General features: G+C 41.1%; 1 protein-coding gene across 3 annotated transcripts in view; it reads left to right on the top strand.

The window, feature by feature from the left end:
• Positions 1 to 26,468, top strand: part of RALY (RALY heterogeneous nuclear ribonucleoprotein) — a 156,311-nt gene that overhangs the window by 47,415 nt on the left and 82,428 nt on the right. For 2 of the 3 annotated variants that reach the window (XM_075846580.1, XM_075846581.1), the window contains exon 2: positions 16,266 to 16,337. The exons of the other annotated variant lie outside the window; for it this stretch is intronic. The gene's annotated coding sequence lies outside the window, so the exon portion shown is untranslated. The remainder of the gene's footprint in view (positions 1 to 16,265; positions 16,338 to 26,468) is intronic. 3 annotated transcript variants of the gene reach the window in all.

Genomic DNA, 26,468 nt, shown 5'->3' on the forward strand with positions numbered 1-26,468 from the left:
TACTATGTAATTATAGAATTGGTGCCTACTTATGTGGCAAAGTGGTCATGGCACCCTCTATAGCTATGCTCCTGTCCACACAACGACACACAATCCATGGATACATTAACAACAGGTTTTCAAAATGTTGTGAAAAAACAAAACAAATTCTTCTCTGCACGTTGAAACTACCATGATTGGTCCAAGTAGAGATTTCCCAGTTATTGCAGCCTAAAAATACTTTAGACACATTACGTTAGAAACCAAGATGCGAAGCAAAAATGACCTACAAATTAAGGCCATATTTAAACGAACGTGTTCAACGTCCGTGTGTCGGCCGTAGAAACAATGGCCGTCACACGGACCTATATAATTCAATGTGGCCGTTCACACAGCCATTGTTTCAACTGACCGTGTTTAGGGTCTGTGAGAAAATAGGACATGTCTTATCTTTTCACGCTTCACGCATCCCTCCATAGACTCTAATCTATGGGGGATGCGTGACATCGCGTCCTGCAGTGCAGAGAACGGATGCACCTCAGACGTGAAAAACTTCAGTTCTTCACGTCAGAGATGCGCAACGCTCGTGTGAATCCGGCCTAAGAAAAAAAATAAACTGTTAAACCAGCACTTCTGCCAGACAATCTGCTCAGACTAGTTTTTTTATAGGACCATGGTGTTCACCATGGCAGAGTAACTTCTGACCAATGAGTTACTATTGTAAGAAGTGTTCTACGCTTAGGACAATCCCTTTTTATTTGAAGGGCCCTGATAAACTGATCACAAGATGTCCTGCTGCTGTCACTTCCAACATATAGATGTAATCTGCAAGGAAACCCTCCAGTGGCCCTAAAGTATAAATTAATATTTGCTGCTGGGTAAATGAAGCATGGGGCCAATTAAAATCAACGGGCCGTACCGAGTAATTTTTCCAACTTTGAAGATATAATTTACCTAGGTCACAGCAATGAAGAGCTCTACGATTCTTAGGTGTTGTCTACTAATCTTGGCTATGTAGGGAAGTGGTCTCCAACCTGCGGCTCTCCAGCTGTTGTGAAACTACAACTCCTAGTATTTCCATGAACAAAGTGATCCACTTCATAATCTATAAAAAAAATATACAGGTGATGTGCAGATTATGGTACCACACCATGCAGGCACCTACTGTATGATGTCAGGATCTGGAGGAAACAGGCCAGCAAAAACCACGAGATCTTAAAGGGTAACTAAACATTCAACAAACTTCTGACATGTCATAGTGACATGTCAGAAGTTTTGATTGGTGGGGGTCCGAGCACTGTGAACCCACAAATCGCTAAAACGAAGCGACAGAAGCGCTCATGCGAGCGCTGAGCCATTTAGTTTCTGTTCAGCTTTTTCCGGAGAGCCGATGTAGCGGAGTACAGGCTCATAGTACACGCTATATTGATAACTTGAAAAAGCCGAACAGAAACAAAAGCGGCTGAGCGCTCACATACACCCTTCTGCCGCTTCATTTTAGCGATTGGCGAGGTTCTCAGTGCTCGGACCCCATCAATCAAAACTTCTGAAATGTCACTATAACATGTTCAACAAACTCGACGTTTAGTTACCCTTTAATAAAAAGCTGAATTTTCAATATTGCCTGTAGTTACACTTCAAGAAATGCTGCAGTCATTGTATAGGCACACGTGGCAGATCTGTTGCAGAAATTTCTGTCACTGAGCATCAATTCCATTCATCTGAATGCAGCATGCAGAAATCCATACACCTGCTGCATTTTTGGTTTAGCCCTTTAAGATAAGTATGACTCATTGGCATAATGCATTTACCCTGTTGTATAGTGATGCAGTCATTCTGTACCCATCTAAAATGGTTATTTTATTAAAGATCAATATAAATGGCTCAACCTGCAGACTGCTTACAAAATATACTTTATGCATTTATGGAGAACTTGTCACCAGGACAGGCTCCAACTACATTAAGGCATCTGTATTACTCTGACTTAGTTGCTAAAGCACCCACCAAATGGCATCGCCTCCAAAAAATCAAAGGAACTTTGTGGGATATAGTGTTGCCCAGCTATCATACCATGAAGGCAGAGGAGTAGCTAGGTTCTCCAGCACCCAGGGGAAAAATTCAGTTTGTTGGCCCCCCCTCCAACCCCTTTCCCGACATCTCCTTAATCGCCATGTTTGTTTTCCTTACCAATCAATGACGTGTCATTTCTTTTCCACATTTTTTTTATGTATGGTCTATGAAAAAAAAAAAAACATTTTTCGCTAGCCCAACAAATGGCTAAACGGGGTTTGGTCCTCAAGGCTCAAAATGGCCCGGTCCTGAACCAATTAATAATAAAATGAGGACTTTTGCAACTTTCTAATATACTTTGTGTTTTAGTTCCTCACCATTTTGAAGATCTCTACTTACTGTCAGTGAATGGAAACATTCTTGTTCACATCCAGAAACTGAAAACACATACAGATCTACTATTTCTGACAGCAGAGAGGTAGATACAATTCTGGGAAAACAGCATCAAAAAGCAGCACAAGCCTTTATCCTGATAGTTTGCTGCAATGTAATAGTGTAAGCAAAATGTATGCGCCTGGAGTTCAGGCTGTTTAGCGCACAGATCATTGCCTTGACTAGATATATTGTAACAATCTCTCAGCTGAGAGCAGGACTAGGTCTTTACAGGTTCTCAGCCTGTGGAGTCGTTTTTCCAGAATCCATACCACTAGAATTCCGTATAGATGTATCTTTATAGATGCACATATGTAGAAACATCCATTGATACTGTATATAACACTGCAATTCCCCAAAAAATATGTGCCCTATGTAGGAAAAAAACATCTACCCAAATATAGTTTATGGACAGATAAGTAATGAATGACTATGGCCCCCACAATAAGAGCAGTATATAGAAAGGAAGTATTTTTAACTTGGCATGCTGGGATTTGGAGAAAATGAAATGAAGTGCTGACAGATAGGCAGCTCCCGTTCTCCTGTAAGAAGCTGACCTTTCTGCAAAGGGAGCTGTGTGAAGGAGATAAGAATATTTAACAGCAATTAATGTCATGTCAGATGGGAAGAAACAAGAGCCAGAATCAGTCAGACAGAGCCCAGACTTCCCACCTGCAGATACCAGAAATGTCACCGAGGCCCTATCTGCATCGTCGCCTGGGGACACCGGAGGAAAAAAACATGGCTGAGCTTATATAAGCAATGAAATCCATACCTCTGTTACAGAGCCACGGTTGACATATATATGATACGTAGTGGCATGGTTATAAAATGGGATGACAGGGTTTAAGGGTTACAACTCCAATTTTGTATACAGACTAATTCTCTAATATACTGCTATTAACAAATGATACAGAAGTACAGCAATGAATATACATTTCCTATGATTGACCCAAGTTCCAGACAGCAGGGCAAGCCATAGACGGTATTTTACAGTGGTCTAGTCTGCTCATCGAAAACTGAATAAAATGGTCTACTACATGCTGTTGGGCTGGCGGGGAAGCTACAGACAATCTAGGATGATCGTTTTGGATCACAGTTTATGCAATTCCCTAACATTTAACTGAAAGTACACGTTTTCCATTGGCTCCTGGCGCTTAGAGTGCCTCTATATAGTGTTCTTCTTCCATGGGGTAAACGTCGCTTATTCAAATCAACCTGTGATGTAATTTATGGAGTTTGGATAGTAAATGAAAAGCCTCAGGATTTAGACAGACGAACTGTGTAAAGAGAGACACAGGCCCTAGTACATACTTACAGAATTTAATATGAGCTTGTATGGAAAGTTAGGTTATTTCTGTTTCAATATGTCTTTATTAAACAGTTGAGACATCAGAAAATATATGTGAACAGTTCTACTCGCAGGTAGAAGTAAATAGTTAAAGTCTCAAATAATAAATTAAAAAGTTAATTCCTATGAGTTTTAACATTTTGAGAAAATGGGATTCAAAATAATATGGATAAGAAAAGAAAGATAAATAAAATAAATGTTGTGAAGAACATATACAGGTGATCATAAAGAAAGAAAATGTGTACAACAGACAACTAGAAAGGGAGAGGTACGGCATATACAGAGTTATTCCAACACATCCAATCTTTACAGAACCGGTCATGTCTTTGTATGCTACAGGCATAAATATATTCATATTGATAGTTTGTATTGACTTTTTTAATGATGTCTGAGATGGTCGGGATGTTACATGTTTTCCATCTGAACGCTACAGCTGATGTGGCAGATATTAAAATATGACATATTACAATTTGGAATTGTTTGGGAATAACATCAATTCCAAGCCGTAGTAACCCAAGTTCCGGCGTGAAGTTAATATTTTGAGTTGTAATCTCATTTAGTAGTGCGCGAATTGATTGCCAAAAGGTTAATAATAAAGGACATTCCCAAAATATGTGAAGTATGGATCCCAAATGGTTACAACCTCTCCAACATTGGATTACCATCTATAGAATATTTTGAAAATATAATTTTTTATGATTAGTACAGGAATAGGACAAGAGAGGTGGAGAATGCTCTTAACCACTGGTCTGAAAATTGGCCGTTCAGATCTCTATGCCATTTAGATATATGTGTTTGATTTTCAAAAGTAAGTGATTGGGAACCATTCTGATAAAACGTTTTAATACCTTTAATTGTTTTGAATTGGTTATTGAAGTATGTAGAAGCCGGCATAGGTAGGGAGAGTAATGGATATGGAATTTCTCTCATAATAGTTAATGTGTTTATTAGAAGGATATAATCATAATTTCTACACAAATACACCTTTAGGCTATGTTCACACGGGGTATTTTGGCGAGTTTTTTGACGCGGAAACCGCGTCGCAAAACTCGGCAGAAACGGCCCGAGAACGCCTCCCATTGATTTCAATGGGAGGCGTCGGCGTCTTTTTCCCGCGAGCAGTAAAACTGCCTCGCGGGAAAAAGCGACATGCCCTATCTTCGGGCGCTTCCGCCTCCGACCTCCCATTGACTTCAATGGGAGGCAGGAGAAAGCGTATATCTCGCTGTTTTATGCCCGCGGCGCTCAATGGCCGCGGGCGAAAAACGGCGCGATAATTGCCGCGAAAATCGGCGTGCAGGGAGAGGAATATCTGCCTCAAAGTTCCAAACTGAATTTTGAGGCAGATATTCCTCCCCCAAAATACTCCGTGTGAACATAGCCTTAGGTTTAATGCAAAGCCATGTGCAGGGAGCCTGTGCAGGGTTCCTACAATTCCATATTTTAGAGCTAGAGCTACAGACGGCACCATATTCTCTCCTATAAGCAATCCATAATAAGACATGCAATAGAGAATGGCAACATCTTATTTTCATAGATTCCATATAAATCCAAAAGGAAAGCAACCTGTGTGTGCCTCCATATGAAATTATAGGCAGATGTTGGAACAGTATGGACCCATAGATTTCAATAGGCACTGTATTAGAGACCTGTAATACAAGTCGTGTGCATGTGGCCTAATGGGAATTTTAAAAATAAAACCTTATATGTCCCTTTCAGATGATACTATGATCGAGCAAAACTCCAGATAACATCAGGGCTGTTTGGTCCCATAGAAATGCAACACATTTGGTCAAACTAGGTGTGGTTTGGGAAGATTCACATTTTTCTATTTCTTCTTTTTGAATAAAATAACCTTTAATATCATAAGGAACATCGGTACAATGTGCCATAATTACAGAACATACTTGAGGGATTTCCAGCTGTTCCCAACAATGGACAGAACCATAATGCTGTATCTAGCGGCCCTAAAGCGTAATCATTTTCTGTTGGAGAGTGGCCTAAAATGTTATTTACTTGACCGCTTTGCTTCGCACACATCTCAAACACCCTTCAGTGCTTTTTCTCTACGCAAGATCTTTGGGGAAGTTGATTAATGTGCTGGACGAGCGATTACACCAGGGATTAATTAGTGTTTGCGTTTGGTGATAGAGCGCTAGACCCAGCTGGTCCTAAGATATTTCCTGCTCATCTATCTTCCACTGCTGTGATGCGTTAGCAGACAAAGGGAAGATCCCTCTTCATATTGCATGATTATCCGAGGCTGCTCACTGTCTGGCAGCACTTATCTATAATCACTAGTCAATATCCATCACTCTCCATCTTTTAGAGCAGTAGCTTCCAGACCGTCATTCCGCTGCAGAGACTACACCGTTATTGTTGGCATTTCTGCCCTAATGACTGAAAGATTACAGGAAAAAACAGTCAAAGTTCAGTGGGTAGAATACCTCTATTTTATTCTGTCCCATCGGATGGCGACAATCAATAATCGATAGACATACATCACTAACTCTGCTTAGAGAAACGAGTGCGGAAAGTATTTTTGAATTACGGTACATTTATAGAAGGGCTAGACACTAGGCACCAGACAAGCAGCCTTGACATAAGATATATGCTGATGTAGTTCCCATACAAAGGTAGAGCAAAGAGTAATGGAAGAATCTAGTGAACTTCCATTAGCAGATTTTTGTTCTTCTTAGCATTTTTTTTCCCGTCTGTCATGTGTTGGTAGATTTTATAATAGGAAACAGCTAAGAGCAATGCTTCCTCGCATAAACCACTAATGTCAGAAATTAAAGGGAGACGTTTATTTGTTACAGTCCAGCCGTCAAACTTTATAGGATTACTGTGTAAAGAGCAATTATGAGATTTCTACAGCATAATAACTAAAAGGCCATCAGTACTTTCTTAACCCCTTCCCTCTTTAGCCACTTTTGACCTTCCTGACAGAGCCTCATTTTTCAAATCTGACATGTGTCACTTTATGTGGTAATAACTCCGGAATGCTTTCACCTATCCAAGCGATTCTGAGATTGTTTTCTCGTGACACATTGGACTTTATGTTACTGGCAAAATTTGCTCGATATGTTCAGTATTTAATTGTGAAAAACACCAAAAATTAGCGAAAAATTGCAAAAATTAGCATTTTTCTCAATTTAAATGTATCTGCTTGTAACACAGGCAGTTATACCACACAAAATTGTTGCTAATTAACATCACCCATATGTCTACTTTAGATTGGCATCGTTTTTTGAACATCCTTTTATTTTTCTATGACCTCACAAGGCTTAGAACTTTAGCAGCAATTTCTCACATTTTCAAGAAAATTTCAAAAGGCTATTTTTACAGGGGCCAGTTCAGTTGTGAAGTGGTTTTGAGGGCCTTATATATTAGAAACCCCAAAAAAGTCACCCCATTTTAAAAACTTCACCCCTCAAAGTATTCAAAACAGCATTTAGAAAATGTCTTAACCCTTTACACATTTCACAGGAATTAAAGCAAAGTAGAGGTGAAATTTACAAATTTCATATTTTTCTGCAGAAATACATTTTTAATACAATTTTTTTTATAACACAGAAGGTTTTACCAGAGAAATGCAACTCAATATTTGTTGCCCAGTTTCTGCAGTTTTAGGAAATATCCCACATGTGGCCGTAGCGTGCTACTAGACTGAAGCACCAGCCTCAGAAGCAAAGGAGCACCTAGTGGATTTTGGGGCCTTATTTTTGTTAGAATATATTTTAGGCACCATGTCAGGTTTGAAGGGCTCTTGCGGTGCCAAAACAGTCAAAATCCCCCAAAAGTGACCCCATCTGGGAAACTAGACACCTCAAGGAAATTATCTAGGGGTGTAGTGAGCATTTTGACCGCACAGGTTTTTTACAGAAATTATTGGAAGTAGGCCGTGAAAATTAAAATCAACATTTCTTCAAAGAAAATGTAGGTTTAGCGATTTTTTTTCTCATTTCCACAAGGACTAAAGGAGAAAAAGCACCGCAAAATTTGTAAAGCAATTTCTCCCGAGTAAAACAATACCTCACATGTGGTAATAAATGGTTGTTTGGAGACACGGCGTGGCTGAGAAGGGAAAGAGCGTTATTTGGCTTTTGGAGTTCACATTTAGCAGGAATGGTTTGCGGAGGCCATGTCACATTTACAAAGCCCCTGAGGTGGCAAAACAGTGGAAACCCCAAACAAGTGACCCCATTTTGGAAACTATACCCCTTGAGGAAATTATCTAGGGGTATAGTGAGCATTTTGACCCCACAGGTTTTTTGCAGAAATTTTTGCAAGTAGGCTGTGAAAATGAAAATCTACATTTTTTCAAATAAAATGTAGGTTTAGCTAATTTTTTTTCATTTCCACAAGGACTAAAGGAGAAAAAGCACCATAAAATTTGTAAAGAAATTTCTCCCGAGTAAAACAATACCCCACATGTGGTAATAAACGGCTGTTTGGACACACGGCGAGGCTGAGAAGGGAAAGAGCGCCATTTGGCTTTTGGAACTCAAATTTAGCAGGAATGGTTTGCGGAGGCAATGTCACATTTACAAAGCCCCTGAGGGGATACAACAGTGGAAACCCCCCACAAGTGACCCCATTTTGGAAACTACACCCATTGAGGAAATTATCTAGGGGTATAGTGAGCGATTTGACACCACAGTTTTTTTGCAGAAAATATTGGAAGTAGGCCCTGAAAATAATAATCTACATTTTTTCAAAGAAAATGTAGGTTTAGCTAATTTTTTCTCATTTCCAGAAGGACTGAAGGAGAAAAAGCACCACAAAATTTGTAAAGCAATTTCTCCCGAGTAAAACAATACCCCACATGTGGTAATAAACGGCTGTTTGGACACACGGCAGGGCTTAGAAGGGAAAGAGCGCTATTTGACTTTTTGAGATCACATTTAGCAGGAATGATTTGCGGAGGCCAGGTCACATTTGCAAAGCCCCTGAGGGGACAAAACAATGAAAACGCCCAAAAAGGGACTCCATTTAGGAAACTACACCTCTTGAGGAATGCATCTAGGGGTGTAGTGAGCATTTTGACCCCACAGATGTTTCATAGAATTTATTAGAATTAGGCAGTGAAAATAAAAACAGTCCTTTTTCTTCAATAAGACGTAGCTTTAGCGCAAATTTTTTCATTTTCTCAACAAATAAAGGAAAAAAAGAACCCAACATTTGTAAAGCTATTTCTCCCGAGTACGGCAATACCCCATATGTGGTCATAAACTGCTGTTTGGGCAAACCGCAGGGCTCAGATGGGAAGGACCGCCATTTGGAGTGCAGATGTTGCTGGATTGGTTTCTGGGCACCTGTGGGCCCAAAACAGTGGAAACCCCCCAGAAGTGACCCCATTTTGGAAACTACACCCCTCAATGCATTTACCAAGGGGTGTAGTAAGCATTTTAACCCTGCAGGTGTTTTGTAGAAATTAGTGTGCGCTCAATGTTGCAGAGTGAAAATGGGATTTTTTTCCATAGATATGCCAATATGTGGTGCCCGGCTTGTGCCACCATAACAAGACAGCTCTCTAATTATTATGCGGTGTTTCCCGGTTTTAGAAACACCCTACATGTGACCCTAATCTTTTGTCTGGACATATGACAGGGCTCAGAAGTGAAGAGTACCATGCGGAGTGGAGGCCTAATTTGGCGATTTACAAAGTATTGGTTCACAACTGCAGAGGCTCAGATGTGAAATAATAAAAAGAAACCCCTGATAAGTGACCCCACTATGGAACTGCACCCCTCAAGGCATTAATTAAGGGGTGTAGTGAGCATTTTCACCCCACAGGTCTTTTCCATAAATGAATGCGCTGCGGATGGTGCAAATTAAAAATTTATATTTTTCCCTAGATATGCCATTCAGTGGCAAATATGTCATGCCAAGCTTATGACACTGCAGACGCACACCCCAAAAATTGTTAAAAGGGTTCTCCCGGGTATGACGATGCCATATATGTTGAAGGAAACTGCTGTTTGGGGACGCTGTAGGGTTCAGGGCCGAGGGAGCACCATTTGGCTTTTGGGGAGCGGATTTTGCTTGGTACTATATTTGTTTGAGTATTGCTGGTGTTTTATAATGTGGGGGTACATGTAAGCGGGGCGGAGTATATAAGGGGCATAGTCAGGTGGTATAAAAAAATAAAATTATCCATAGATGTGTGTTACGCTGTGAAGCAATCCTTTCTGCACAGGCCAGTGTCGCACTGATAAATGGTGTCATTTATTATCCCCCTTTTGATCCACACTCCGCGCCTTTGCAGTTTGGGGAATTTTGCTGGGAAAGTGTTGCCCTGGTATAATACGGGCACCGTCGCTTCCAGCGGATATGTTTGGGCCCTCCCCTTCCTGGTTCCCTAATTTTAGGTCCTTGATAAATCGCCTCTTGAAACAGAAGAAATGTTCCCCTCGGGCACAACTGCATATTTTTTTATTTCCTGACTTATTGGAGCCATAACTAATTTTATTTTTCATAGACGTAGCGGTATGAGGGCTGGTTTGTTGCGGGACGAGCTGTAGTTATTATTGGTACCATTTTGGGGTACATGCAACTTTCTGATCACCTTTTATCCTATTTTTTGGGATGCCAGGTAAACAAAAAACGCAATTCTGGCACAGCTTTTTTTTTTTTTTTTATACAGCGTTCACCACGCGTTATAAATTACATGTTAACTTTATTCTGCGGGTCAGTACGATTCCGGCGATACCTAATTTATAGCATATTTTTATGTTTTACAACTTTTTGCACAATAAAATTACTTTTGTAAAAAGAATGTATTTTTTCTGTCGCCAAGTTGTGAGAACCATAACTTTTTAATTTTTTTGTCGACGGAGGTGTATGAGGGCTTGTTTTTTGCGGGACGAGCTATAGTTTTTATAGGTACCATTTTTGGATACGTGCGACTTTTTGATCACTTTTTATTGTCATATTTGTAGGGCAAAGTGACCAAAAAACAGAAACTCTGGTAACGTTTTTTACGGGGTTTTTTTACGCTGTTCACCGCGTGCAATAAATAATATAATATTTTGATACCTCCGGTCGTTACGGTCGCGGCGATACCAAATACATATGGTTTATTATTATTTTTCAATAATAAAGGACTTGATAAGAGTAAAAGGGGGATTGTGTGTTATTTGATTACTTGAAACTTTTATTGTTTTCAAACTTTTATTTTTTGCACTTTTTTTTACACTTTTTTATACTTTTTTTTACACTTTTTCTCAAGTCCCACTAGGGGACTTGAAGGTCCAACGGTCAGATTTTTTTTTTTCTAATACATTGCACTACCTATGTAGTGCAATGTATTAGATCTGTCAGTCATTCACTGACAGCAAGCCGTTTAGGCTTCGCCTCCCGGCGGGGCCTAAATCGGCTTCCGTAATGGCAGAGCAGGAGACCATTGTGTCTCCTGTTGCCATAACAGCAGTCGCCAGTCCCGATTGCCTGTCAGGACTGGCGATCTGCTAGTAACCGCTACGATGCAGCAATCGCTTTCGATTGCTGCATCGAAGGGGTTAATGGCAGGGATCGGAGCTAGCTCCGGTTCCTGCCGTTACAGGTGGATGTCAGCTGTACAGTACAGCTGACCTCCACCGCTGATGACGCCGGATCAGCTCCTGACCCGGCGCCATCTTGCCGGCAGCTACGGAAGCCGATCAGGCTCCGCCGCCGGGCGGATCCTGACCGGCTTCGGTGCTAGGCAGACCGGGAGGCCAGTATTAGGTCTCCGGTTGCCATTGCAGCCACCGGAACCCCGGCAATTTCATTGCTGGGGCTCCGATGAGCTGCAAACACCTTAAGTGCAGCGATCGCGTTTGAGCGCTGCACTTAAGGGGTTAATGGCGGGGATCGAAGCTAATTTCGGTCCCCGCCGTTACAGTCGGATGTCAGCTGTAAGATACAGCTGAGATCCGGCGATGATGGCACCGACTCAGCTTCTGAGCCGGTGCCAAACGTTTGACGTACATGTACGGCATTTTGCGGGAAGTCAATGCTTTCCATGACGTACATGTACGTCAAATGTCGGGAAGGGGTTAAAGAAACAAATTCACTTATTCTCTAAAAACAGAATCCCAGTAAAGATGCTCAAAAGTTGTGTATTGCCATTGTATAGTTGTTATATTTTTAAACGGGTTGTCTGGGATTAGAAAAAAGGATCTGTTTTTTGGTTTTCAGAAACCATGCCACTAGTCCATGTGGTATTTTTTCTCAAGTAAAAATAAAATACAGAACAACTAGGCAAAACAGGGTTTGGGAGATAAAGGTGCTGGGACCCCCATCTATCAGACATTTATGGCATGTCTATATGCCATAAATGTCTAAGTTGGGAAAACCCTTTTAAGATTTGCAGCTCAGATATTGGGGCTGAGGTCAGAATTAGTTCTGCTGGAGAATATTCAAGTCTAGCAGCTCACACAGACCTCTCACAGAATCCTAGCAGTTCAGATGCATAGTAGAATACATCACACTCACTGCAAGAATTTAAAGTCAATTCTATAGGGGAGAGTTATCAAAACTGCTGCAAAGGAAAAGTGGGGTAGCTGCCAATGGCAACCAATCAGGTTTCTGCTTTAATTTTCCAAAGGACCTCTACAAAATAAAAAGGTGGAATCTGATTGGTTGTTATGGGCAATGACATCACTTTTCCTTTGCACCACATTTAATAAATCTCCCCGGTCTCTGTGAACTACTTGAAAACTATTGCAAGCTGAATTGTCATCAGGTATTTCAGTCCGTTACCTATTGACCTAAAAACTTTTGAAAATCATATTGGTCCTTTAGAAAAATTACCATGGAAGAACTGATAAAGAGATAACGTGAATCTCCCAGGCCTCAGTGCAGAATCGGCAATAGGGCCCTCACAACAACCATGTGTCTTTATCAGTACTGGTCTGCTCATATAGGGCAGAAGGATCTATAGTTACACCCCTGGATTATTAATTATTTGCACCATGACATTGTGCATCCCAAAAAAAAAAAAATATCCGGAACCTGTCACCAGCATTTCTCCTATTGAACTCTACTTACCCCTCACTGGCCGCTGCTATCAAAAGTTCTTTACCTTTATCTCCTCTCCTAAACTCCTCCTCCGACTTTAAATGGTCTGCAAACATTTTCCGCCTTTTATCGTAATAATCCGGTTTCCCTTTGTGCGCACACCCCAGAAGAGGACATCAATGCACAAGCGCGGGATTGTGTGTGCTGGGGGAAGGCGAGGAGCTGTCAATCAAAAGTCAGGAGTAAACTCGGAAAGACTTGAGAAATGAAGATATGACTCTTTTCAAACGAAGATTTGACTCTTATGCTCATTAGCATACGGCGTGGGAACACTAAAAAACTGAACACTAAAGCTATAGAGCCGACTAAGAAGATAATTACAGGTTATATAGAAATGATTTTTCACCCACTACCACCAGGTATTGCTGGTTTATTAGGTGAAATTCTGGTGACTGGTTCCCTTTAATGTATATTTCTTCTATTAAAAAAAAAAAGGGCCGTTCTAAGCCATTGTCCAGCTCTACACCTACCTAGTATACTTAAAATATATAAAAAACATAGACTAAATAGAGGTGTATGAGGCAATCTGTTCTAATACTATGACATATTTACAAGAAAAATGTCATCATACAGCCTAAGGCCTCATGCACACGACCGTAGCCGTGTGCACGGCCGTGATTTTCGGGTCGGCCGGCTGCGGACTGTCAGCGGACTGTCAGCCGCAGGCCGCCCGCACATGCACATTGTTTTCAATGAGCCCGGACCGCAGAACCGGGCCGTAATAAGACATGCCCGTTCTTTCTGCGGTCCGGGCTCCCGGGCCGTGCACGGACCGCAAAAACTACGGTCGTGTCCACGGCCCCATAGAAAAGAATGGGGCCGCAATTCTCCCGTGGATTTTCGGGGGAATTGCGGCCGCAAAAACACGGTCGTGTGCATGAGGCCTAACAGTATTCTAACTGCAAGGAATCATTTCTTTAACTTCAATGGGTTCACCCATATCATTTTCCCAAGTGTGGGTTAGGTCCTGTGGGATGTGTTTAGTAGCTTGTTATGCCTCTGCCCCAGAGCAGGAAAGATTCACCGGGTTGATTCTAATTCTAATGTCAGATCAGATGCAACTTGTCAGACAGCTGCCAGAGGCCTATCTGTGATGCTGAAAGCTGCTTATGTGTGATATGACAGAGATAGACAGTGTATGAATCATAATGGCGTGTGTGTAAGTCTGCATAGAATTTGTATGTGCTTTTATAGCCATATGAAGCCATTACATTATTATATGAATGGAAAAAGGGTTGGGACATGGTGTTTGATAACTGTGACTCAATCAATGTCAAATGGGGCACTGAAGGTCATAGTTGTCCTGACACATCTACCCATGAGCAAAAATACTGCTGCTTAATATTCAGGGGCAGTCATACCATATGTGCAGCCCCAGTAGGTAAGATGACCCATTGCAACCTTAAATTTAGCTAGCCGTTTATTCTGTATGTAAATGGCTGAGCTAATAAATTGTATGGCTCACAATTACTTGTGGATTATAAGAGATATATTTGGGGGTGCAGATGAGTAAGGGCCCCATATACTATTCTTGCACAGGGGCCCATTGCTGTCTAGGTCTGTCCTCCCAATATTCACTGATAGTATACAGTAAGTTACCTAAACAAAAACTTAAAAGCATACACTATAGATTAATTTAAGGATAGGGATAATGTCCCACTTCCTTCATGATGTTTCTTCCTACCTGCCTCCTCCTGATCATGACAATGTCAGTCTATATAGAGTGGTGACATGATCTACACAATTTCGCAACAGTCGTGACAGGCTAAAGAACGGACGCAAATGGATTTAAATTTTTTTGTCTTGTTTTTATTTTATAACCAAAATGGAAGAATAAATTTTAGAAAAATTTCAACTCTCCCTATTTTCCATGTTGTTGGTTCTAGAGTGTCAGATTTTCACGACACATTCTGCCAAATCCGAAACTTTTGCACCATGAACTCCAAACTGGCAGCCACCAGCGAGCGCCTGTTACCATTTTTCAGATTAGAAAAAAGGATCACATGACCTTGGGCAGGCTTCCCCATAATGCCTTGCAGACAACCTTCCTAAAATTCGCTGCTGTTGTTTACCCATATCCATATAGGTTGCTGTTACTTTGACATAATGCCGACTTTGCATTAAAGAGCTTGAAAGGGCTTAGATACAGTACTAAAATACATCAGACACGAGTTTTCAGGGCAATCCCCTGGAAAACTTGGGTCTTACTCTCTGATGTCTTTTCTGCAATTTGCAGAATTTTTTTCGGACCTAATTAAATCGGACAACCAATTTCCTTAGATCAGAATTTCCACAGATCACTTACGGCTTATCTCAGAGGTAGGAGGAGAGCAGTGAAACATACCCTTTACCTACGTAAGATTTAAGAGCATCCCTGCCTTACCTCATGATATCACATGTGAGCTACTTGAGCTTCTTGAAACCAATACAGTGCGGAATACATTTTAACCTTTTTTCAAATAGCACAAACTAAGTGATCTTCCAAAAGATCCTAAAGAAGACTGAAGAAATGTACTCTAGTCCCTGTGACTGCTATGGCGCGCCAAGCCCAGGTTGGCATCATCCTCTTCTTAAGGGATGTGAGAATCGAGCAGGATTCCTCCACTACACAAGCGCCACAATGGTAACAAGATAGTCAAAACCAACGGTAACATGCTACCCTTCTCTCCAACAAGAGTCATGAGAGGGAGCTGGGAGACTAACAAGAGGAAGTCCTTCTTAAACCAGCACCAGAAAGGCAGAACCATTCAGAGTTTTGCTATGGTTATATGTCCTCTATATATACACACCTCAGGCTGCACAGGTTGCATTGTATCTACTACATGTCACCATAGCGAAAGAAACCATTCTAATCATTGGTGCATTAACTTCATGCTGGTTACAAAAAGACAAAGTCTCAAGGCCTGATCTATCTGTTTAGCTATTGTGTCCGCTACCATGATAGAGATGTAGGTTAGAGAATACAGTGAACCTGTCACCTTTGCACACCAAGGGTCAATGCACACTATGCGTATTACGTGCGGTTTTGCCACACGTATTTGGGTATCTTTTGCAATGCAAATTCGACCCGCGCTGTGTATTTTGAAAACCGCGGCATGTCAATTTATCCCACGATTCCGCTTGCGAATCCTATCCCTGTTCTATAGAACTATGCAGCAAAACCCGCAGCATGAAAGCGCCACGTTTTACACAGCAAAACATAAAAAACGCCCGAAAAACGCATCAAAAGCGCACCTTCAAGTGCGGTTTTTACCTGTGAATTTCTTTCGGTTTTGTGCAGTTTTGCTGCATATGTTCTACAGCAAAATATGCAACGTGTGCATGTATCCTACAGGTTTAAAAGAATTATTCAGACCGCAAAATAATTTCCTGGTCTCTCTTTAAAACGCATTTATTCTAAGTAGGCATTTTTTCCTTCTGTCTACAGGTGTGATAAGCAATCTGCCGTGTCTTCAGATCAAATATCTCCCTGCATTTGTTAGCAGACTATCCATACCAGGTAAGAGAGAACATATGGTATAATCCATTCACTGTCAGAATTGGCCTGTGCCTAGGGCGACACAGATTTTATGGAAGCATAAACAGCCATATTTTAGCTTACCAGCAACTTACTGCTGTCCCTATAGGTTCTTCTATTGCACAGAGCTAGCTCAGCTGACAAGACCCCAACCCTTTTCATAGTAAATGATGGAGGGTTTACTGGGACCGATTTCAAAATAGACATGTTATGGAACAGTGTATAACCACTCGTCAAAGTTGCCTTATGATTCATTTTAGGTCATAAATCAGGTGGATTATGAGGAGAAATGTACTGAATGGCATGAACAATGAGCATCAAATCAATTGACGGCAGTGTCAGGGAGCATTACATTTGGGTTTGGTTACTCATTAATCAAGATTCAATGTCCCCGGGAAACTGCCAGATGCTCGGATAAATTAATCTTTGAAGTTTGTAATTCCGTCTGCACTCCATAAAAACAAACATAACATTAAGGCTGGGTTCTTAAATTGTGATGTAATTATTTTTTTTTGCGACTGATGGTAAAATGGTGAGAGTTTGCGTCAGAAAGCACATGTAAAGCGTAACGTGACAACCCGGCCGAACATCTATCACACAAATATAATATATATTATATTTATACAATAATATATAAACAAATCAAGGTACCAGAAGACATTTTGGCATTCTTCAGGAGTTGAAACTGCTGTAAATATCAAGACCTTTTTCTTCAATGAAATTAGAGTTGACACAGAAGAATCAGATTGTTCTGATTTCTGTAACTTTTTAAGATAGAAATTCATTGGTTGTTCAAGGGAATATCTGCAACGTTTGTTTTGCACTATATTTTAATGGAGTACCAGAGGATCCCTCCATGGACACCGACACTGGCACCAAGACTACAGGGCTACGAAGGTCCAGCAGAAAACAATCCCATTAAAATATCGGACTTTGGAGACAATCACTTGCCACTATTTCTTATGGGTTAATTCAAAAATAAATGATTAGACTTTATTGAAGATATGTCCTGTGTGTACAATGAGAACAATGTAATTAAAAATGGGCATGTACGTGTCCTATTTGAATAGAGGGCGAGAATAATTTCCTCTAGTGCACCCACGGAGTACCAATATAGATACATGTAGTGTGAGTTCGTAACGGTGGGTCCATTTTTAAACACATTTTGGCTTCATAAACATGGTGCAATATGTTCATAAGGACTCATTATTACCCCTTCTAGAACAAATCATATAGATTTTGCATATTTCCATATTGCCCGATAGAGCACACTGACAACCACCTGGATTTTCTCACTGTGATGCATCAATTGAACTTTATTAAACCAAAAATATGCCACATAAACAAAACGCAGTCTAGGGACTTAAATTCAAAGTCCACTACATCACCTATAAAGAGTATTTTCCCATATAAAAACATCACTATTATTCAATTATTAAAAAGTATACAAAAATCTAAATATCAGTTGATGGATTGACCCAGAAAAAAATGGCATTAGTTGAACACATGAACCACAACTACAGATCTGACTTAAACAATATCATCCATACCAAACCGAGGAGGAAAGGAAAAAAGTTCTAACCATCAAACTATGCATAGTCTGGAACTACTATGCTATCCCAATAGAACATAGAATCAAACTATAGTAACCACATGAATAGCAATGTTCTGGCAATATAGATACAAAACTATCCTCCAAAAAAGTATCATTGGTATAACCGTGAATGGTGATGAAAGTGATCAGGTACTTTACCTATAGTAGTAGAATGTGTATGCTGCACTGCCCCAATGCGCGTTTCGCACAGTAAGCGTGGTTAGAGTGGGGAAAAGGCTGTTTATTTAAAAGACAAGAAGGTCAAAAAGAATGCTGGAGCGAAATCACATGATGCGTATGAATGTGCAGCTGTACTCCTTTTAGTGGCGCATGCGTGCACGCCCGCCAAAGCGGAATATGGGTCCTCCGGCTCTCCGCTTTGTACTGTGCGTGCTCGGGGCCATAATCATGGGGAGTTTCCCAACCTTAATACTACTATATAGTGCCTAAATAACAGTGCCATAGAGTGAATACACAACAGTGCATTATAGTGTCCAAATAACAGAGCTATTTAGGGCCTAAAACGATACCCTACAGCTAGTCACAGGACAATAGTTTGTGAAAAGCCAGAGGACAAATTTTAAAACAGCCTCACATGATGGGTTAAGAGTTGGGTTCCTGAAGGGTGGATGCCACAGAACATTTGCCCTTATGCTATAATCCAACCCTGCACAAGACCCATTGTTTACAGAACAGGACAATACAGTAGCTCTCAACTGTTCCACTTTTCCATTGCATTAGTTTTGATAAATCTACCCAACTCTGGTATAAAACCAGGGAAACTTCCTTTTCGGCAGCATTACCTTATAAATTGTGGTAAAAACAGCCCAAATGACACAAGGGTAAACCAGATTTTACACTTTTCACGTTCGTACATAGTTGAAGCCAATGGTGATTATTTGGTAAGTGAGGATTTGATATTTTTACTTTTACACATACGGGTATAGCCATCTTTATCTGGACTAATAACTTGCTACAGCGTGATATCACACAACAAAAGCCATTGAAAAACTCAAGATAAAAGGATCTTGCCACTGTGTATTTAATGCGTTAATAGTCAAAGTAAAGATGGCTACATCTGTATTTTAGTAATTGTTTATTTGAATCACATGTAGAAAGCCCCCCCCCCACCCTTTTAGTTCTCCCTGGCAGCCAATCACAGTAAAAGTCTCAGCCAATCCGGCTGCACTTCCTGTCGTCTCTAACAAAAATGCCTGCTGCAACTAAATAGAGAAATATGTTTCTGCAAGTAAAAGAAAACAGATTTACCAAGCTTTGGCTATTGCTGTAACAAGTCACTAATATATGGCCAATTTTTAAGAGCCATATTTATGACCTGGGAGTTTTAACAAACGTAGCAGTTTTATAGTGCAATATAATGGGACTCCGGCTGCTGCATATACAGTGAAGGAAATAAGTATTTGATCCCTTGCTGATTTTGTAAGTTTGCCCACTGTCAAAGACATGAACAGTCTAAAATTTTTAGGCTAGGTTCATTTTACCAGTGAGAGATAGATTATATAAAAAAAAAAAAGAAAAATCACATAGTCAAAATTCTATATATTTATTTGCATTGTGCACAGAGAAATAAGTATTTGATCCCCTACCAACCATTAAGAGTTCAGCCTCCTCCAGACCAGTTACACGCTCCAAATCAACTTGGTGCCTGCATTAAAGACAGCTCTTACATGGTCTCCTGTATAAAAGACTCCTGTCCACAGACTCAATTAATCAGTCTGACTCTAACCTCTACAACATGGGCAAGACCAAAGAGCTTTCTAAGGATGTGAGGGACAAGATCATAGACCTGCACAAGGCTGGAATGGGCTACAAAACCATAAGTAAGACGCTGGGTGAGAAGGAGACAACTGTTGGTGCAATAGTAAGAAAATGGAAGACATACAAAATGACTGTCAATCGACATCGATCTGGGGCTCCATGCAAAATCACCTCGTGGGGTATCCTTGATCCTGAGGAAGGTGAGAGCTCAGCCAAAAACTACACGGGGGGAACTTGTTAATGATCTCAAGGCAGCTGGGACCACAGTCACCAAGAAAACCATTGGTAACACATTACGCCGTAATGGATTAAAATCCTGCAGTGCCCGCAAGGTCCCCCTGCTCAAGAAGGCACATGTACAGGCCCATCTGAAGTTTGCAAATGAACATCTGGATGATTCTGAGAGTGATTGGGAGAAGGTGCTGTGGTCAGATGAGACTAAAATTGAGCTCTTTGGCATTAACTCAACTCGCCGTGTTTGGAGGAAGAGAAATGCTGCCTATGACCCATAGAACACTGTCCCCACTGTCAAGCATGGAGGTGGAAACATTATGTTTTGGGGGTGTTTCTCTGCTAAGGGCACAGGACTACTTCACCGCATCAATGGGAGAATGGATGGAGCTATGTACCATCAAATCCTGAGTGACAACCTCCTTCCCTCCACCAGAACATTAAAATTGGCTCGTGGCTGGGTCTTCCAGCACGACAATAACCCGAAACATACAGCCAAGGCAACAAAGGAGTGGCTCAAAAAGAAGCACATTAAGGTCATGGAGTGGCCTAGCCAGTCTCCAGATCTTAATCCCATCGAAAACTTATGGAGGGAGCTGAAGATCCAAGTTGCCAAGCGACAGCCTCGAAATCTTAATGATTTACAGATGATCTGCAAAGAGGAGTGGGCCAAAATTCCATCTAACGTGTGCAAACCTCATCATCAACTACAAAAAACGTCTGACTGCTGTGCTTGCCAACAAGGGTTTTGCCACCAAGTATTAAGTCTTGTTTGCCAAAGGGATCAAATACTTATTTCTCTGTGCACAATGCAAATAAATATATATAATTTTGACAATGTGATTTTCTGTTTTTTTTTTAAATATAATCTATCTCTCACTGGTAAAATTAACCTAGCCTAAAAATTCTAGACTGTTCATGTCTTTGATAGTGGACAAACTTACAAATTCAGCAAGGGATCAAATACTTATTTCCTTCACTGTACTTGTGCAGCCGATGGCCCTCTCCCTGTATCACTGTCGCCAGCCTCTTCATAGTGGCATACAAGCTCTGCTACATCTTAAAAATGGACAGGCTTATGTCAATTGGTCACTTCTCAGCCAGTGACTGATCACCTCAGATTATTTAAACCTTCTCAGAACGGCCTCAGTAACCAGGTTCTTTGGATACTGTCCGTTTGTGAAGGTGGTTGTGGTTTGGTATTTTGGATGTGACCCGGACTGTTTCCGGACTCTGTCTTTGGGTCGCTGTCTGCCCTGACCTGTAACTATCATCTGTTGCTCTGATTGGTACGACCACGCTTCTGTTTATTGATTCACGTACCCCGCTTTGGAAATACCATCTGCAAGCCGGAGACCATTTAAGACCACTTCCTGCACAAAATCTATTCCCCTATGAGGGGTGTTTTAAGGTGCATATTAAAAATATCCCTTGGACGCCACACCCCTGATTTAGACCTAGTGAAATCTAAGTGACACAGTGGGGTCCATGCTCCTGTCCCGAGGCTTGACCAGAACATGAGGTAAAACCCTGAGCAGTTTTTATTTTATTTATTGAACTGGTTTTAGTATTTTCATACGCATCAAAATTAATAAAATGAACATTAGGAATAGTGATAGTCACAAACCTCGCAAATCAATACCACAAAAGATAAATACATGTACATAGGGCAACAGGAGATAATTTATGAGTACCTATGTCACTATGAATGGACTATAAGTCAAACAATGAATATTTCTGACAAGTCTATGTGACCAGTGAAGTTGGACAAACAGTACTGCCACCTTCTATATACTCTCTAACCTTTTTCCCTCAGCAGAGTGTACAGATGAGGGTTTGTTTTTTTTAATAAGGAGAGTGAAAGTGGTAATGATGAAAATATCGATCCCTCAACAAAAGGGAAAGGAATTTTTTTTTTTTTAATCAAGTGCATTCGTCTGTCCGACCCAGAGGGGGCTGGGAAAAAAATTGAGCACAGACTACCCAAAATAGTGTCCCTGCCTAAATGAACCTGCCCATCCGATAGATGAGGAATCCCAATCTCATCCATCATCACTGCAAATAAGGGATAGGGGGACTGTGTGTCCAGCGGGAGGGGGAGGCGGTTGGGAAACTAAGGATACTGCTAGAAAACGAGAAGAAGAAATGATGAAGGGAACGTATAGCATTTTGGTTTCCACATTACAGAGGTAGATTCATCATGTTCACTTTTAGAGCGCAATGGGGGCGATACATATTTGTAAAAAGTTTTTAAAAATACTGGGTGGTGAGGCATTGTAAAAAATATTGTACACGTACCAGTAATAAATAGGAAACTAATACTTAAAGCACAATTCCATTATTTATAAAATTCTTGAAAATTGCATGTTTTTTGGGGGAATTGTAAACTTACTTTAAATTACATTATATTGTTACTTTAAAGTGTAACTAAACGTTTAAACAAACATCTGACATGTCAAAGACATGTCAGAAATTTTGATTGGTGGGGTCCGAGCATTGAGACCCCCACCAATCGCTAAAACTAAGCAGCTGAAGCCCTCGTGTGAGCACTCAGCCGCTTCGTTTCTTTTTACGGAAATCAATGTATCGGAGGACGTACTCAATAGAAAGTCTATGAGCCAGTACTCTGATACATCGGATTCTCTGAAAAAGCCGAACAGAAACGAAGCGGCTCAGCGCTCACACGAGCGCTTCAGCTGCTTCGTTTTAGCGATAGGTGGGGGTCTCAATGCTCGGAACCCCACCATTTAAAGCTTCTGACATGTCACTATGACATGTGAAAAGTTTGTTAAATGTTTAGCTACACTTTAATGATTTCATCTATAATGGGTTGCCAGCCGCTGTGCCTACCTGTGAACTCTGCCAGTCCTAATCTTGGGTTTGTATGACCATTATTCTGTCTAGCAATTCTGACACCTCGCTTCAGAAATACTATCTTCAGGCCGTGAGCAGTTGCCGTTAGAGATTACTCCATAGACCCAACATAATTTTAAAAAATCAGCAAAAAAACAAAACCAAAACACACCGCATTATGTTTAGGGACTAAACAGCGGGTACATGCTTCAATCCAAGTCACTTTGGGAGATCTGTTCTCTGTAAAATGTTCTTTTTTTAATAAACACTTAATTAAACCCAAGGTAATTCACATGGAAAACTAATTGAATAAATCTTAGCGCATCCTTATCTCAAATGGGGTAGAGGTGGCAATGATAAACTAATATTTCAAACCATGGAAGCAATGCAAATAAAAATGTCTGTGCATCTGTAGTGTCTTAGTTTATAAAACTGCCCAAAACAGGTCTAGTAAGGCTGTGCGGCTCAAGTTGAAAAATTGTTAGCTATGGCAATAAGGGATGTTTTAAGCATAGGGCAAACCGTGCAGCTGCCCTGCGTCTCCCTGCAACACCACTTTTTGCAGCCTCCTTACTGCTCTGCATACTACAGGAAAGGTCTCCTCCTCTCTTTACCGCCACTCCACATAGAAGCATCCAGCTCAAACCAGGACACCCCCTAGGGTCCCCAACCTCGCAGGTTAATGCAGGGAAGCAGAGTATGGCACTATTTACTTACAGAGTACAACACTATTCACCTGGGCACTCGATGCTTTGTGTACAATGGATTTTGTGTAGGGCTAAAAAGGGAGAAATGTGTTGTGGCACTATTCTTGCGATGCAAATGGCTCCTGACTAGTGCTATGTGGCCCTGTAATTTCTCTATACATTGCTGCATGCTTCATATACTTAAAAGCACTTTGATAAATTTATGTTGCGTTGTCTCTTCAATTACGAAAGCAAAGCCCTTTCTCCAGTATAAAATGTGGAATTACTTATTAAATGAGGTAACATTATATAGACTAGTGTAATAGTTTGGAGGGATAAATAGTTTAGAACAGCTTCTGTAGAGAGCAGAAGTCCTGCTGCAGACAAAGCGGAGTTGGGAAACATGACCTGAGGTGCTGGAGAAGGGGTGGACCAAATCTGCAACCTGTGCAGCTACAGAGGAGTACTGCAGGCAAGGGGCCGACTGCTACCTAAATAGAGCTCCCTACTGTGTTTTAAATATCATGCTAAGGTACTATGCTCATTCCCATCTGTCTTAAAATTACTGGTGGATTGACATTCAGCAAGTCATTTTCTGGAGAGCCATGAATGAGGTGGTCTATGGTCAACTCCCTGCAGTCATCAGATTTGCAATAGAAAAACAAGGGTCCCATATATTGTTTTTCCAAAAGGTGCTCAGGGCTCTTCTACCTTTGCACAGGTGGAGAATAGAAAAGATGGCCCATCAACACCATAGGCCACCTAAATCATGGCCCATCAACACCATAGGCCACCTAAATCATGGCCCATCAACACCATAGGCCACCTAAATCATGGCCCATCAACACCATAGGCCACCTAAATCATGGCCCATCAACACCATAGGCCACCTAAATCATGGCCCATCAACACCATAGGCCACCTAAATCATGGCCCATCAACACCATAGGCCACCTAAATCATGGCCCATCAACACCATAGGCCACCTAAAAGAAGTTTTTTCTATTAGTTCATGCCATCGGGTCATCGTATTTGCTATAACATTGAGGGCTTATCTGTAGGAATAAGAGCAACCACCTCCTCTTTAATATCATAAATAGTTGATCCTTCATAAAGAAGACTTGAGGGTAAGGGGTTAAGAGCGAGACTACTACAGACAAATAGGAGTTCTCCTGTTACTAAGGAGACATATGCCCATGCATACGTATGTAATAAAAAAAAAATACAAGACATGAAAAACTTCATTTATAGGGTGTTACAAGGAAAAAGTGATAATCGATCTAAAAAGCTACATTGCTTCGGTTAAAACAAACAGTTTTTATGAATGTCAATACTGGGCAAGTTGGCAATGAAAGCGTTACAATTTTGGGAGGTGCAAGTGCGTTGGGTTGTGTCACCATGTTCCACTTTGTACGTGTCCTTGGCAGACACAAACACAGTTCAGTCACAGCGGGGAATATCCCTGTCACAGGACTCTATTAGGCATCCCGCATGCTTAATTTACATAATGAGATTGATTTGCATAGGCAACTTGTGTAGTGAGTAGTTTATTTGTCTGGGACAAGGCCAGCGCTTATTTCCAGATATGTAACGTCTCGCCAGTTGGCAGGATTGCGGATGTTGGTTCCTCGGTACAACACAGACTGATGGATTAAAATATGGCACTTTTATTTCCAGAAATCTAATAGTGAGATCTATTCTCAGCAACAATCTCTATACAACAGCCATTTTTAAATGTTAATGATATCTGCGTTAGATGCCTCGGGGCAGCAGAGACTATTACCGTGCTGAAGCAGGGCAACGCGTGGGTTTTTGTCTGTCTTCGGGTAGATTTTAGCCAGCAATTTAGTGTAACTCGCCATCTTATCCTGTTTATTTCAGGTTTCATTCTACCAGTTTTAACTACACATGGTTACCTTAACCAAACACTTAGGTTAAAATGTTGCTAGAAAATGAGCATTAAAGGCAGTTTTCCCATCTTGGACATTTATGGCATATCCACAGGATACGCCATAAAAGTCCGATAGTTGCAGGTCCCACCTTTGGGACCCGCACCCATCCCTAGAACGGGCCCCCTAAATCCCGTTCTAGCTTTCTCGGCTCCACTGCCTCCCAGCCACTTTCTGGTTAGGTGGTCGGGAGTTACAGAAACAGCAGAGTGCTTGCTGAGCTACGCTGTTTCCGTAACTCCCATAGAAGTGAATGGGAGTTACTGAAACAGCGTAGCATGGAAAGCTACTCTGTTTCCAGAACTCAGTAGCTACGGAAACCGTGTAGCTCGCCGTGCTACGCCGTTTTCATAACTCCCATTCACTTCTATGGGTGTTACGGAAAATGCATAGCTCAGCAAGCACGGCTGTTTCCGTAACTCCCGACCACCTAACCAGGATGTTGCTGGGAGGCAGCAGGAGCCAAGTAAGCTAGAATGGGACCCACATCTGTCGGACTTTTATGGCATATCCTGTGGATATAGCATAATTGTCCAAGATGGGAAAACCCCTTTAAGTTTATGGTTTAGGGCAGTGCTCTACTGTGAGGTGGGTCTCATTGGTGAGGCACCCACCAGTTAGCTAGGTGAAGCTGGGGAGGCAGATTTTACAGACGTGATCATGCATATGCTGTACAGTCCTTTCGCTGGCTGAATCAATCTATGGTTTACCAACAGAATTGACTCCTTTTGTGCTTATTTTAATGTTATACTGGGTTCAGAATACAAAAGAAAGAGGAATTAAGGTGCATTTTTAATTTTGGCACAGATTTTGACCAGTTGTGAGGCCCAAATGAAAGCCATGTTCTGGCTGGTGAGGCCCCAGTAGAGGATGGATCCCTGGACCACAGCAATGCAAGATAATAACACTTGCATTAGCTAATATAGCATACATGTTAATGTTCCAATGTGCACGTTCATTTTTATACCATCTATAGCCACCTTGTGTGTGTCAGTTAAATTGTGGAAGGACTTATGCACGC

This window comes from Rhinoderma darwinii, chromosome 13 (assembly GCF_050947455.1).
Source record: "Rhinoderma darwinii isolate aRhiDar2 chromosome 13, aRhiDar2.hap1, whole genome shotgun sequence".
NCBI lineage: Eukaryota > Metazoa > Chordata > Amphibia > Anura > Rhinodermatidae > Rhinoderma > Rhinoderma darwinii.